Raw genomic sequence first — 13,588 nt, 5'->3', positions numbered from 1 at the left:
TATATATTTAATTTAACTTCAAACATTTATTTAAACTCGAAAGGCAACTGAGGTTTCCCTAATTTAAAGTAACGTCTAGTGTAAATACAGAAATTAGCACACAAAAAAGCATATAATAATATAAATTTATTATTAATAATATTCTAGGGACTTCGAGGAAATACATGATTACCAGCAGACCACACCATCACAGTAGAAGTCTCTTTCCTTCAATCAATTTATAATTCTTTATACAGGAAAGTGGAAATAATTAGTATACAAACTACTCATTTTACATGAAGTATATAGCAAATTATTCAAAAAAAATATAAAGATTGTTGATAAGTTTTCATAATCTCTTCACAGCTCCTGGCTCATAAGGGGTATGCCTATGTGCTGTTGGTATACTGTAGCCTTTAGACTAATACTTAGAATGAATATTAAAGGTGTACTATGTAGTTTCATGGGAGGTGGATTTGTTTACATTTGCAGAGCCTGCAATATATATATATATATATATATATATATATATATATATATATATATATATATATATATATATATATATATTTATATATCCTGTGGGCCATGCCTAGTAGTAGCTTTCTAGTAACTTCCTTGCCTGTAACCGTTCTAGTAGCTTCCTTGCCTGTAACCTTTCTGGTAGCTTCTGTTAACAGAATTCGGCTATAGGGCGACAATAATGTGGTCAAGAGGCATGGTATCTATCTTGAGCCTTAACTGGCGTGGTTTATTATTCACATGGCAGAGCAGTAACACTACAGGTATCCTCTCACTGAGAGGCTGGGGGGAAGAGAAAGAAGTCGGAGGAGACACCTCTATTTATACTCGCCACCTGGTGGTGTTCCTGAGTGTCTCCGCCTAAAGCGCCCTCTAGTGGAAACAGTTATATATGCAGTTAGACAGTTACTAGTGTAAACAGTTATATATGCAGTTAGACAGTTACTAACAATCCTACACAGAACCTCTGCCTTCAACAGCTTCCTTGCCTGTAAACCTTCTGGTAGCTTCATTGCCTGTAAACCTTCTGGTAGCTTCCTTGCCTGTAACCTTTCTAGTAGCTTTCTTGCCTGTAACATTTTCTGGGAGCTTCCTTACCTGTAACCTTTCTAGTAGCTTCCTTGCCTGTAACCTTTCTAGTAGCTTTCTTGCCTGTAACGTTTTCTAGTAGCGTCTGTCGTATATTCTATACATTTCTAAGGTTAATTACAGTGCATTGAGGTTGCCAACTAGAGGGAGAGAAGGAGAGTGGTAATGTGGTTCCTCTCATCTGACTCCCAAAATAGCCAGTAGAGAATAAAACTGTGCAGCCAGACAAAGGAACTATAGTTCAACTCAAAGGGTTTATTTGCCTCTGGGCTCAGAGTGAATTAGAAGATTGTTTACATACAGGGATCATATTAAAACATGCTTGTACAAAAGGGATTGTTGAGAATTACACATCAAACAAGTTCTGTACATATAACAATAGTCATGTTAACATCAATGAAATAGACTACCCCTCTTGCTATCACATAGTTAAATCTGGTCCAAACTAGGGACCTTCGCTTTAAACTAGGGCTGTCAGTTTATCGCGTTAATTAGATTAATTAATTACACAGCAAATAATCCCGTTATGAAAATTAACTCAAAATTAATTACAATTTTTTATTTTTATTTTTTTTATAATTTTTTTTTGTATCTCATTCATTCCATAAGCATGTAGAATACACATTTACAGATTTTTTTTTAAATACGGTCCATTTGCATGTTCTTGGTATCTGATTCTAGGGACATCTATGAATCTCAGGGAATGTATTCCCAGTGTCAGAAATACTGTGGGCTAGATCCACAAAGAATGGATTGCACGGTGCAAGTTGCACCCTTACTTACAATTCATTATGAATTGAAAATGGGGGACCCTGATGTAAACAAGACGAAAGTCTTTCTCTGGTCTGCATTCCCTTAACAATTGTGTGTATTGAGCCGTACTGTATTGTACCCATTCTGCAATCTGTTAATAACATTTTCATTCAATCAATCAATCTGCACGGTGATTGATTGAATGAACATTTTATTTTGAGTAAATTGTAATGAACCAAATGAGAATATCAATACATTTTTTTTGATCTTTGACTGTGAATAACACCATGCTCAAATTGACCAGACCTGAAAAATCTAAGCAAATTAATAGATGGAAGATGATTAAACAGAAGGTTTTGTAGATACAGTACTGAATTCTGCCATCCGGACACATGCAATTTGAAATATGATTATAGAATATAGAATATGAGGCATAAAATGGTAATGCGATTAAAATGCGATTAATTAGATTAATTAATTACAAATACTGTAATTAATTAGATACATTTTTTTAATCGCCTGACAGCACTACTTTAAACTAAACATCACCAACAGTGAGTGTTGTGAAGGGCCAGATTAAAGTTGAGAATCTACATTTATTGTTTTATATACTTTGTATATTATTTATATACACACGTTATATCCCTTTAAGCCTGCGTTCGAACCATAGTAATATTCACTTTCCCTATGAATAATGCCCCCTGACGACGGCGCCAGGCAGTCTCGCACTCAGACAGGTGCAAGAGGTGAGTTTGGGGCAAGTCGGGACATGCCCTTGGCAGTGTATTGATTCCGGGCAAGTGGTTAGGTTTGGAACTAGAAAGCCACTTAAGTATATATATCGGCGCAGGTGAGCACAGCAGCAGTTCGTCTAAGCAAGCAGTGTGACAAGTTCGTCTAAGCAAGCAGTATGACAAGTTCGTCTAAAGTGTGACAAGTTCGGTAACAGTGAAGTGGGCAACCGTGCGTTGAGAACATGTGCGAATAGAATAGTAAAGTGTCAGAGTTTAATGCAGTAATGTCAAGTTCGACCTAGTTTAATGTGAAATAAATAGTCGTTCATTTATTGTATATCGTGCAACCACAGTTCGTTCGTGTGTAGCATTGGACATGTGCACAGGAGAACCAGCGGCGGCGATTGCAGAACCATTACTGGTTGGATTATATTGATTTGGAACGTGTTACCCGGAGAAGAGCCTCGTTGATTTCCACTATCATTTGGGATTCAACCTCGTGAGGATTACAACTCGGGCTGGCCTCCTGGACAGAGGCTGGCTGGCTGTCATCATTGCTATCGAGCATTTGGATTACAGTTATTACTTTGCTGATCGTTGGATTTACAAGGACTGACTCCTGTACGTGGAGTCTCTTTATTCTTCATTGAATCAGACTGAGTATCCGAACATTCCTCTACCCTCTAGGCCTTACACCCCGGAGGGAACCCATTGTCTCCAGGCGGTACCAGCGTTGCCTTCTATAGCTGCTATTATACGACAGGTGGCGTCAGCTTAGACCCATCGTAGGATTCCTGCTATTCCCAGTTACTCATGCTACTGACTGACTTTATGCATATTCTTCGCCATACAAGCGCGACCCTAATGCTCATTCTGTAACCTAATGTTGCATAATAATAAAATACCCTCAAATACTATTTCTTTGTCAATGCCGTGTTCTTGTGAGTGTTCACCATCTATATTCGATGTACTGTCTGGCCAGTAATTAAAGTACATACCTAGCAGTGGTTTAATCTATCACAATCTTTAATACAGTCAGGGTTTTGTAACCCCTCAGTTACAATTGGTCCTTCGAGCCGGAGGGTATCAGTGATATTTAATATAATATTAATATTAACATGGCCAGCGGTGAACACTCTCCAAACGGCTCCCCCAAGCTAGAACGCCCGCAGCGCAAACGTCAGCCACCTCCATATCTAGAGGACTTCGCTTTCGTTTTACCCCCTAGCTTATCTAAACGGACGTTAAATACGGATAAAACGGATAGTTTAAGCATGCCCACTCCTATCGACTTGGCGGCCCTGCCAGTAGAGACCCCAGAGGGTTCAAACGGAACTGACTTAGCTCACGGGGGGGACCAAGCGGGACATGACGTGACTATACCTCCAGACAGCGTCACCGGGATAGACCCCGGAGCGCTCCAGGATAAAGAAAGCGCTCCAGGGATAGACCCCGGCGCACAACCAACCCAACCAACCCAAAACCAACCCAGCACTAACCCATGACCCCACGTACGGGGAGACTCGCCCAGGAGGCCTCTCCCCCTACGCTCATCGGTGTCCCAGCCATCCATGGTGTCTTACCTTGGCACACCGACGTTCCCAGACTTTACGCGCGAGGACAGAGCACAGTACACAGAATTACACATGTGTTTAGAGACTATAATGTCCGATGTCCACGACGAGTCTTATAAATATGCCATCCTCCTCAAGCATCTCAAGGTGCCCAGAGTGCATAACATAGCGTTGGCATATTCGAACTCAAGCACCCCATACTCAGCTGCTCTGGTGGCCCTCGACGCGCGCTATGGACGCATATGGGATTACGTGATCCAAGAAATACGAGATATCGACCGTCTCCCCCCAGCCAAAGACAATAGAGCACTGGATGACCTCTCTATCAAGGTACAATCCCTCGTGGGGATGCTGGGGTCCCAAAAGGAGAAGGGGAGATATGAACTGTATGCAAATTCTAACGTGGAGCGGATACTGGAGAAGCTCCCTCCAGCCCGGCAAGAGCGTTTTCGGCGGCAGAAAGACCACCGTGACCCCAACGGCCCAGAACCATCCCTCCTAGACCTGGCTGACTTCCTCGCCAGGGAGGTCAGCAGTCTACGATTGGACACCTTTGTGTGGAGTGACTCTAGCCCTAGAGATGGACCGCAGAGGTTCAATGACAACCGCCGGTCCGTGACAGTTATGCACCAAGCCGAGGCTGAGCCACGGCAGACGAGCCACAACACCCACGTCAATGAGAAGTGGAAGGCTGTCTGTCAGTACTGCGAAAATGAACACTGGCTGTCTCAATGTGACACCTTCAAGAAGTTGACGGCTGACGAAGTGAGTCAGTGGATCAAAGCGAACCGCCGCTGCTTCCGCTGCGCGCGCGGCCACATGGCAGCCGAGTGCCGCCTGAAGAAAAGATGCGGCAAGTGTGACGGCGCCCATCTAGAAGTCCTGCATGAGAGCAACCAGCGTTCGCCAGGAAACCAAAGTAGGCCCGTCACGGTGATGTACCATGCCGAGGCGGTGTCACCACAGACCAGTCCTGAACCCCCCCCCTGGTGTCCTGACTGTTGCAGCAGCCACTGGGAGTCACGGTGCTACTCGTACTACGACGAGTCGGCGTCACCACAGACAGGTCACAACCCCCCGGCCAAAGAGGTATGGAAGATCGCCTGTACGTACTGCCGCAGAGGACACTGGCTGGCACAGTGCGACGTGTTCCCGAAACTGACCATCGCCGAAATGGAGCAGTGGATTGCGTCGGACCCCCCAGAAGCCGGTCACCGCCGATTCCTGTGCGAGGATAACATGCGAAGAATAGCCCGACGAGGCAACCGACCAACAGGAGTGCTCCACATAGACCCCAAGTATAGCGGGACCCCCCGAGTGCTCATCAAAGTGGTCAGAGTGCTCCTGAGCTACGAGGACAAGGTCCTGGACACTTACGCCGTCCTAGATGATGGGTCCGAAAAGACTCTCCTCCTCGCTTCCGCCGCAGCCCAGTTGGGCCTGCGGGGTACCAAAGAAACAATGACAATCCGCACTATTCAGAGAGACCTAAAAACCATAAAGGGCAAGAACGTCTCATTCACAATAGCAGCGGTCGGGCAGCCTGAGAAGCGGTACAGCATCACTAAGGCATTTACAGGCCATGACATAGGTCTGTCAAGCTACAACTACCCCATCCCACAGCTGATGGTGAAGTACGCGCACCTACGCAGACTACCTATACCGCTTATCGACGGCGCCACACCGACCCTGCTCATAGGCTCCGACCACGCGGACCTCATTGTCCCAATCGAGGCGGCCCACATTGGACCCAAAGGATGCACAGTCACGGTTCAGACCCGACTGGGGTGGACGCTCCAGGGCCCCCTCTACGGACTTGCCAGTCAACCCACGTCTACACGCTGCCTGCACACAAAGGTGAGCGACACAGGCCACTCTCTCGTACAGCCCGTTGAGAGGCTATTGACATTAGACGAGAAGCCTGGGAGAGAACCGTGGGCTCAAGAAGAGGGAGTTCCGAACTCCACCCCCCTCAGCTGCGATCCAAGCGACGTAGCTGACCTCGAACCCAGCACCCCAAACTACCTCTTGATGGAGCGGCCGGAACCGGCCCCTCCTCAGACGGGGTACAGACCGAACAAGAGGAACAGACGGAGGATGTGGAGACACAGCCAAGCACAGATCAACCAGTCTCGGGCCCGCTTCCTCCTAAGCGACCTACCATCCCATCCAGCCCGTCAGAAGTGGGTAAAGGACAGGGACAACCTGAAGGTGGACACAGTCGTTATGATCATGGACCAGTCACTACCACGAGCTGCGTGGCCGGCCGGCCGCGTAAGCAAAGTGATCACTGGTGCCGACGGGAAGGTCAGAGCGGCAGAAGTTATTGTCCAAGGGCGGACTTACACCCGACCCGTGGCGAGGCTGATAGAGTTGCCAGAGCTCCCTGACTCCCCTGATGACGACCATGACCCACTGACTTTGTAGATTGACCTACTCCCCACAACAAATATTGATCAGTTGACTGGACTATTAATCTGTCTCCCTTAACTAATTAGGTGCAGACTAATTAGGAGGCGGCTGTTGTGAAGGGCCCGATTAAAGTTAGAATCTACATTTATTGTTTTATATACTTTGTATATTATTTATATACACACGTTATATCCCTTTAAGCCTGCGTTCGAACCATAGTAATATTCACTTTCCCTATGAATAATGCCCCCTGACGACGGCGCCAGGCAGTCTCGCACTCAGACAGGTGCAAGGGGCGAGTTTGGGGCAAGTCGGGACATGCCCTTGGCAGTGTATTGATTCCGGGCAAGTGGTTAGGTTTGGAACTAGAAAGCCACTTAAGTATATATATCGGCGCAGGTGAGCACAGCAGCAGTTCGTCTAAGCAAGCAGTGTGACAAGTTCGTCTAAGCAAGCAGTATGACAAGTTCGTCTAAAGTGTGACAAGTTTGGTAACAGTGAAGTGGGCAACCGTGCGTTGAGAACATGTGCGAATAGAATAGTAAAGTGTCAGAGTTTAATGCAGTAACGTCAAGTTCGACCTAGTTTAATGTGAAGTAAATAGTCGTTCATTTATTGTATATCGTGCAACCACAGTTTGTTCGTGTGTAGCATTGGACATGTGCACAGGAGAACCAGCGGCGGCGATTGCAGAACCATTACTGGTTGGATTATATTGATTTGGAACGTGTTACCCGGCGAAGAGCCTCGTTGATTTCCACTATCGTTTGGGATTCAACCTCGTGAGGATTACAACTCGGGCTGGCCTCCTGGACAGAGGCTGGCTGGCTGTCATCATTGCTATCGAGCATTTGGATTACAGTTATTACTTTGCTGATCGTTGGATTTACAAGGACTGACTCCTGTACGTGGAGTCTCTTTATTCTTCATTGAATCAGACTGAGTATCCGAACATTCCTCTACCCTCTAGGCCTTACACCCCGGAGGGAACCCATTGTCTCCAGGCGGTACCAGCGTTGCCTTCTATAGCTGCTATTATACGACAGGTGGCGTCAGCTTAGACCCATCATAGGATTCCTGCTATTCCCAGTGACTCATGCTACTGACTGACTTTATGCATATTCTTCGCCATACAAGCGCGACCCTAATGCTCATTCTGTAACCTAATGTTGCATAATAATAAAATACCCTCAAATACTATTTCTTTGTCAATGCCGTGTTCTTGTGAGTGTTCACCATCTATATTCGATGTACTGTCTGGCCAGTAATTAAAGTACATACCTAGCAGTGGTTTAATCTATCACAATCTTTAATACAGTCAGGGTTTTGTAACCCCTCAGTTACAATTGGTCCTTCGAGCCGGAGGGTATCAGTGATATTTAATATAATATTAATATTAACATGGCCAGCGGTGAACACTCTCCAAACGGCTCCCCCAAGCTAGAACGTCCGCAGCGCAAACGTCAGCCACCTCCATATCTAGAGGACTTCGCTTTCGTTTTACCCCCTAGCTTATCTAAACGGACGTTAAATACGGATAAAACGGATAGTTTAAGCATGCCCACTCCTATCGACTTGGCGGCCCTGCCAGTAGAGACCCCAGAGGGTTCAAACGGAACTGACTTAGCTCACGGGGGGGACCAAGCGGGACATGACGTGACTATACCTCCAGACAGCGTCACCGGGATAGACCCCGGAACGCTCCAGGATAAAGAAAGCGCTCCAGGGATAGACCCCGGCGCACAACCAACCCAACCAACCCAAAACCAACCCAGCACTAACCCACGACCCCACGTACGGGGAGACTCGCCCAGGAGGCCTCTCCCCTTACGCTCATCGGTGTCCCAGCCATCCATGGCGTCTTACCTTGGCACACCGACGTTCCCAGACTTTACGCGCGAGGACAGAGCACAGTACACAGAATTACGCATGTGTTTAGAGACTATAATGTCCGATGTCCACGACGAGTCTTATAAATATGCCATCCTCCTCAAGCATCTCAAGGTGCCCAGAGTGCATAACATAGTGCTGGCATATTCGAACTCAAGCACCCCATACTCAGCTGCTCTGGTGGCCCTCGACGCGCGCTATGGACGCATATGGGATTACGTGATCCAAGAAATACGAGATATCGACCGTCTCCCCCCAGCCAAAGACAATAGAGCACTGGATGACCTCTCTATCAAGGTACAATCCCTTGTGGGGATGCTGGGGTCCCAAAAGGAGAAGGGGAGATATGAACTGTATGCAAATTCTAACGTGGAGCGGATACTGGAGAAGCTCCCTCCAGCCCGTCAAGAGCGTTTTCGGCGGCAGAAAGACCACCGTGACCCCAACGGCCCAGAACCATCCCTCCTAGACCTGGATGACTTCCTCGCCAGGGAGGTCAGCAGTCTACGATTGGACACCTTTGTGTGGAGTGACTCTAGCCCTAGAGATGGACCGCAGAGGTTCAATGACAACCGCCGGTCCGTGACAGTTATGCACCAAGCCGAGGCTGAGCCACGGCAGACGAGCCACAACACCCACGTCAATGAGAAGTGGAAGGCTGTCTGTCAGTACTGCGAAAATGAACACTGGCTGTCTCAATGTGACACCTTCAAGAAGTTGACGGCTGACGAAGTGAGTCAGTGGATCAAAGCGAACCGCCGCTGCTTCCGCTGCGCGCGCGGCCACATGGCAGCCGAGTGCCGCCTGAAGAAAAGATGCGGCAAGTGTGACGGCGCCCATCTAGAAGTCCTGCATGAGAGCAACCAGCGTTCGCCAGGAAACCAAAGTAGGCCCGTCACGGTGATGTACCATGCCGAGGCGGTGTCACCACAGACCAGTCCTGAACCCCCCCCCCTGGTGTCCTGACTGTTGCAGCAGCCACTGGGAGTCACGGTGCTACTCGTACTACGACGAGTCGGCGTCACCACAGACAGGTCACAACCCCCCGGCCAAAGAGGTATGGAAGATCGCCTGTACGTACTGCCGCAGAGGACACTGGCTGGCACAGTGCGACGTGTTCCCGAAACTGACCATCGCCGAAATGGAGCAGTGGATTGCGTCGGACCCCCCAGAAGCCGGTCACCGCCGATTCCTGTGCGAGGATAACATGCGAAGAATAGCCCGACGAGGCAACCGACCAACAGGAGTGCTCCACATAGACCCCAAGTATAGCGGGACCCCCCGAGTGCTCATCAAAGTGGTCAGAGTGCTCCTGAGCTACGAGGACAAGGTCCTGGACACTTACGCCGTCCTAGATGATGGGTCCGAAAAGACTCTCCTCCTCGCTTCCACCGCAGCCCAGTTGGGCCTGCGGGGTACCAAAAAAACAATGACAATCCGCACTATTCAGCGAGACCTAAAAACCATAAAGGGCAAGAACGTCTCATTCACAATAGCAGCGGTCGGGCAGCCTGAGAAGCGGTACAGCATCACTAAGGCATTTACAGGCCATGACATAGGTCTGTCAAGCTACAACTACCCCATCCCACAGCTGATGGCGAAGTACGCGCACCTACGCAGACTACCTATACCGCTTATCGACGGCGCCACACCGACCCTGCTCATAGGCTCCGACCACGCGGACCTCATTGTCCCAATCGAGGCGGCCCACATTGGACCCAAAGGATGCCCAGTCACGGTTCAGACCCGACTGGTGTGGACGCTCCAGGGCCCCCTCTACGGACTTGCCAGTCAACCCACGTCTACACGCTGCCTGCACACAAAGGTGAGCGACACAGGCCACTCTCTCGTACAGCCCGTTGAGAGGCTATTGACATTAGACGAGAAGCCTGGGAGAGAACCATGGGCTCAAGAAGAGGGAGTTCCGAACTCCACCCCCCTCAGCTGCGCTCCAAGCGACGTAGCTGACCTCGAACCCAGCACCCCAAACTACCTCTTGATGGGGCGGCCGGAACCGGCCCCTCCTCAGACGGGGTACAGACCGAACAAGAGGAACAGACGGAGGATGTGGAGACACAGCCAAGCACAGATCAACCAGTCTCGGGCCCGCTTCCTCCTAAGCGACCTACCATCCCATCCAGCCCGTCAGAAGTGGGTAAAGGACAGGGACAACCTGAAGGTGGACACAGTCGTTATGATCATGGACCAGTCACTACCACGAGCTGCGTGGCCGGCCGGCCGCGTAAGCAAAGTGATCCCTGGTGCCGACGGGAAGGTCAGAGCGGCAGAAGTTATTGTCCAAGGGCGGTCTTACACCCGACCCGTGGCGAGGCTGATAGAGTTGCCAGAGCTCCCTGACTCCCCTGATGACGACCATGACCCACTGACTTTGTAGATTGACCTACTCCCCACAACAAATATTGATCAGTTGACTGGACTATTAATCTGTCTCCCTTAACTAATTAGGTGCAGACTAATTAGGAGGCGGCTGTTGTGAAGGGCCAGATTAAAGTTGAGAATCTACATTTATTGTTTTATATACTTTGTATATTATTTATATACACACGTTATATCCCTTTAAGCCTGCGTTCGAACCATAGTAATATTCACTTTCCCTATGAATAATGCCCCCTGACGACGGCGCCAGGCAGTCTCGCACTCAGACAGGTGCAAGGGGTGAGTTTGGGTCAAGTCGGTACATGCCCTTGGCAGTGTATTGATTCCGGGCAAGTGGTTAGGTTTGGAACTAGAAAGCCACTTAAGTATATATATCGGCGCAGGTGAGCACAGCAGCAGTTCGTCTAAGCAAGCAGTGTGACAAGTTCGTCTAAGCAAGCAGTATGACAAGTTCGTCTAAAGTGTGACAAGTTCGGTAACAGTGAAGTGGGCAACCGTGCGTTGAGAACATGTGCGAATAGAATAGTAAAGTGTCAGAGTTTAATGCAGTAACGTCAAGTTCGATCTAGTTTAATGTGAAGTAAATAGTCGTTCATTTATTGTATATCGTGCAACCACAGTTCGTTCGTGTGTAGCATTGGACATGTGCACAGGAGAACCAGCGGCGGCGATTGCAGAACCATTACTGGTTGGATTATATTGATTTGGAACGTGTTACCCGGAGAAGAGCCTCGTTGATTTCCACTATCGTTTGGGATTCAACCTCGTGAGGATTACAACTCGGGCTGGCCTCCTGGACAGAGGCTGGCTGGCTGTCATCATTGCTATCGAGCATTTGGATTACAGTTATTACTTTGCTGATCGTTGGATTTACAAGGACTGACTCCTGTACGTGGAGTCTCTTTATTCTTCATTGAATCAGACTGAGTATCCGAACATTCCTCTACCCTCTAGGCCTTACACCCCGGAGGGAACCCATTGTCTCCAGGCGGTACCAGCGTTGCCTTCTATAGCTGCTATTATACGACAGGTGGCGTCAGCTTAGACCCATCATAGGATTCCTGCTATTCCCAGTGACTCATGCTACTGACTGACTTTATGCATATTCTTCGCCATACAAGCGCGACCCTAATGCTCATTCTGTAACCTAATGTTGCATAATAATAAAATACCCTCAAATACTATTTCTTTGTCAATGCCGTGTTCTTGTGAGTGTTCACCATCTATATTCGATGTACTGTCTGGCCAGTAATTAAAGTACATACCTAGCAGTGGTTTAATCTATCACAATCTTTAATACAGTCAGGGTTTTGTAACCCCTCAGTTACAGTGAGGTTTACTTACGTCATGGCAAAACAGCAGTCTGTGGAGCAGTCGAGGCCAGAACCCCTGGGATTTTGGGTGTATCTGTCTGGCCTCCTTATACAATGAGTTCTCATCTTTATATACTCAAAATGATGTCACAAGTTGACTTGATCCATAGCCAATCAGTTATTTCTATATATTTGGCGTTCTGTTCCAATTGGTTTGTCTTCTGTGGGGGGCTGTCTGTCCCTGCACAATGGGGGTTGGTGTCGGTGGCCCCCTCCTTTGGGCTGTGGTCTTCTCAGTCCAGGGTGTCTGTGGCCTGTGTCTCCTCTGAATGAATCCAACACTTTAACATTCCTTCGTGTACTATTTTGATTTTCCAATGTACATGGTTCCTGCAATGATCTATAGATCTCTAACATCACCCCAGTACAGTCATTGCTTCTAGGCTGATACCAAACATCATAGAAGCCAGCACCAACCTTTATTTATCAGACTGAAACTTTGTAATACAACTATGATTAAAGCTGTGTAATTGAGACTTATTTTCTATATATGGTTTACACCAGGAGTGAAATGACACTATTACCTTCATAATCAGTTTGACATTCTAAATGACATTCAAATACCTTTTATCTAATATGTCAGTTTAATTAATATGATCTTGTTTTGAATTAGTCATTATACACAGATCTTTGCAGTTTTCAGTGATGATGTAACAGTGTGTTTTGTCTCTAATCTATAATTGTATTGATTTAAACAGTTCTATTCAAGTGAGTCACACAGTCCTCAGTCATTCGAGTGGGGCTTGGTTGACTGTCTCTGTTTCTGCTATCAGTTGGGTGTGACATTTCTAGTTCCTTTGTTCTAAACAGTTGAGTACATCTGTTTGTGTGGGGGTTGAAATGACTGTTCCTGTAACACCAGTATCACTCCTTACTTAGCACTGAAAACCCACTCTGCTGTTGAAAGGGTACACCTGGCTTTTTGCATTATGGTTTTCTAATTATACACACATATTTGTTATGAAATGCCAGTCAAGGATACCACACGTCCTTGCCGGTAAACCTTCTGGTAGCTTCCTTGCCTGTAAACCGTCTGGTAGCTTCCTTGCCTGTAAACCTTTCTAGTAGCTTTCTTGCCTGTAAACCTTCTGGTACAGTAGCTTCCTTACCTGTAAACCTTCTGGTACAGTAGCTTCCTTACCTGTAAACCTTCTGGCAGGGTTCGAGTTATCACCTGAGAGCTATGGGGGCCCCCTGAATTAATTTTTTTACTATTTTTTTCCTGACATTTTGGTCATTTTTGAAGTCATATTTAGAGGGATATCTCATTAGGATTAGTCTAATACTAATAAAAAACTAATGAAACTGGCCCCCGTAAATGTCCAACCCCCCCCCCCCCCCCCTGTTAGGATCTCTGTTTAACAGT

The sequence above is a fragment of the Notolepis coatsorum genome, assembly GCF_963971535.1.
Source record: "Notolepis coatsorum genome assembly, chromosome: 4".
In the NCBI taxonomy this organism is placed as follows: Eukaryota; Metazoa; Chordata; class Actinopteri; order Aulopiformes; family Paralepididae; genus Notolepis; species Notolepis coatsorum.
This window is presented reverse-complemented; position numbering follows the sequence as displayed.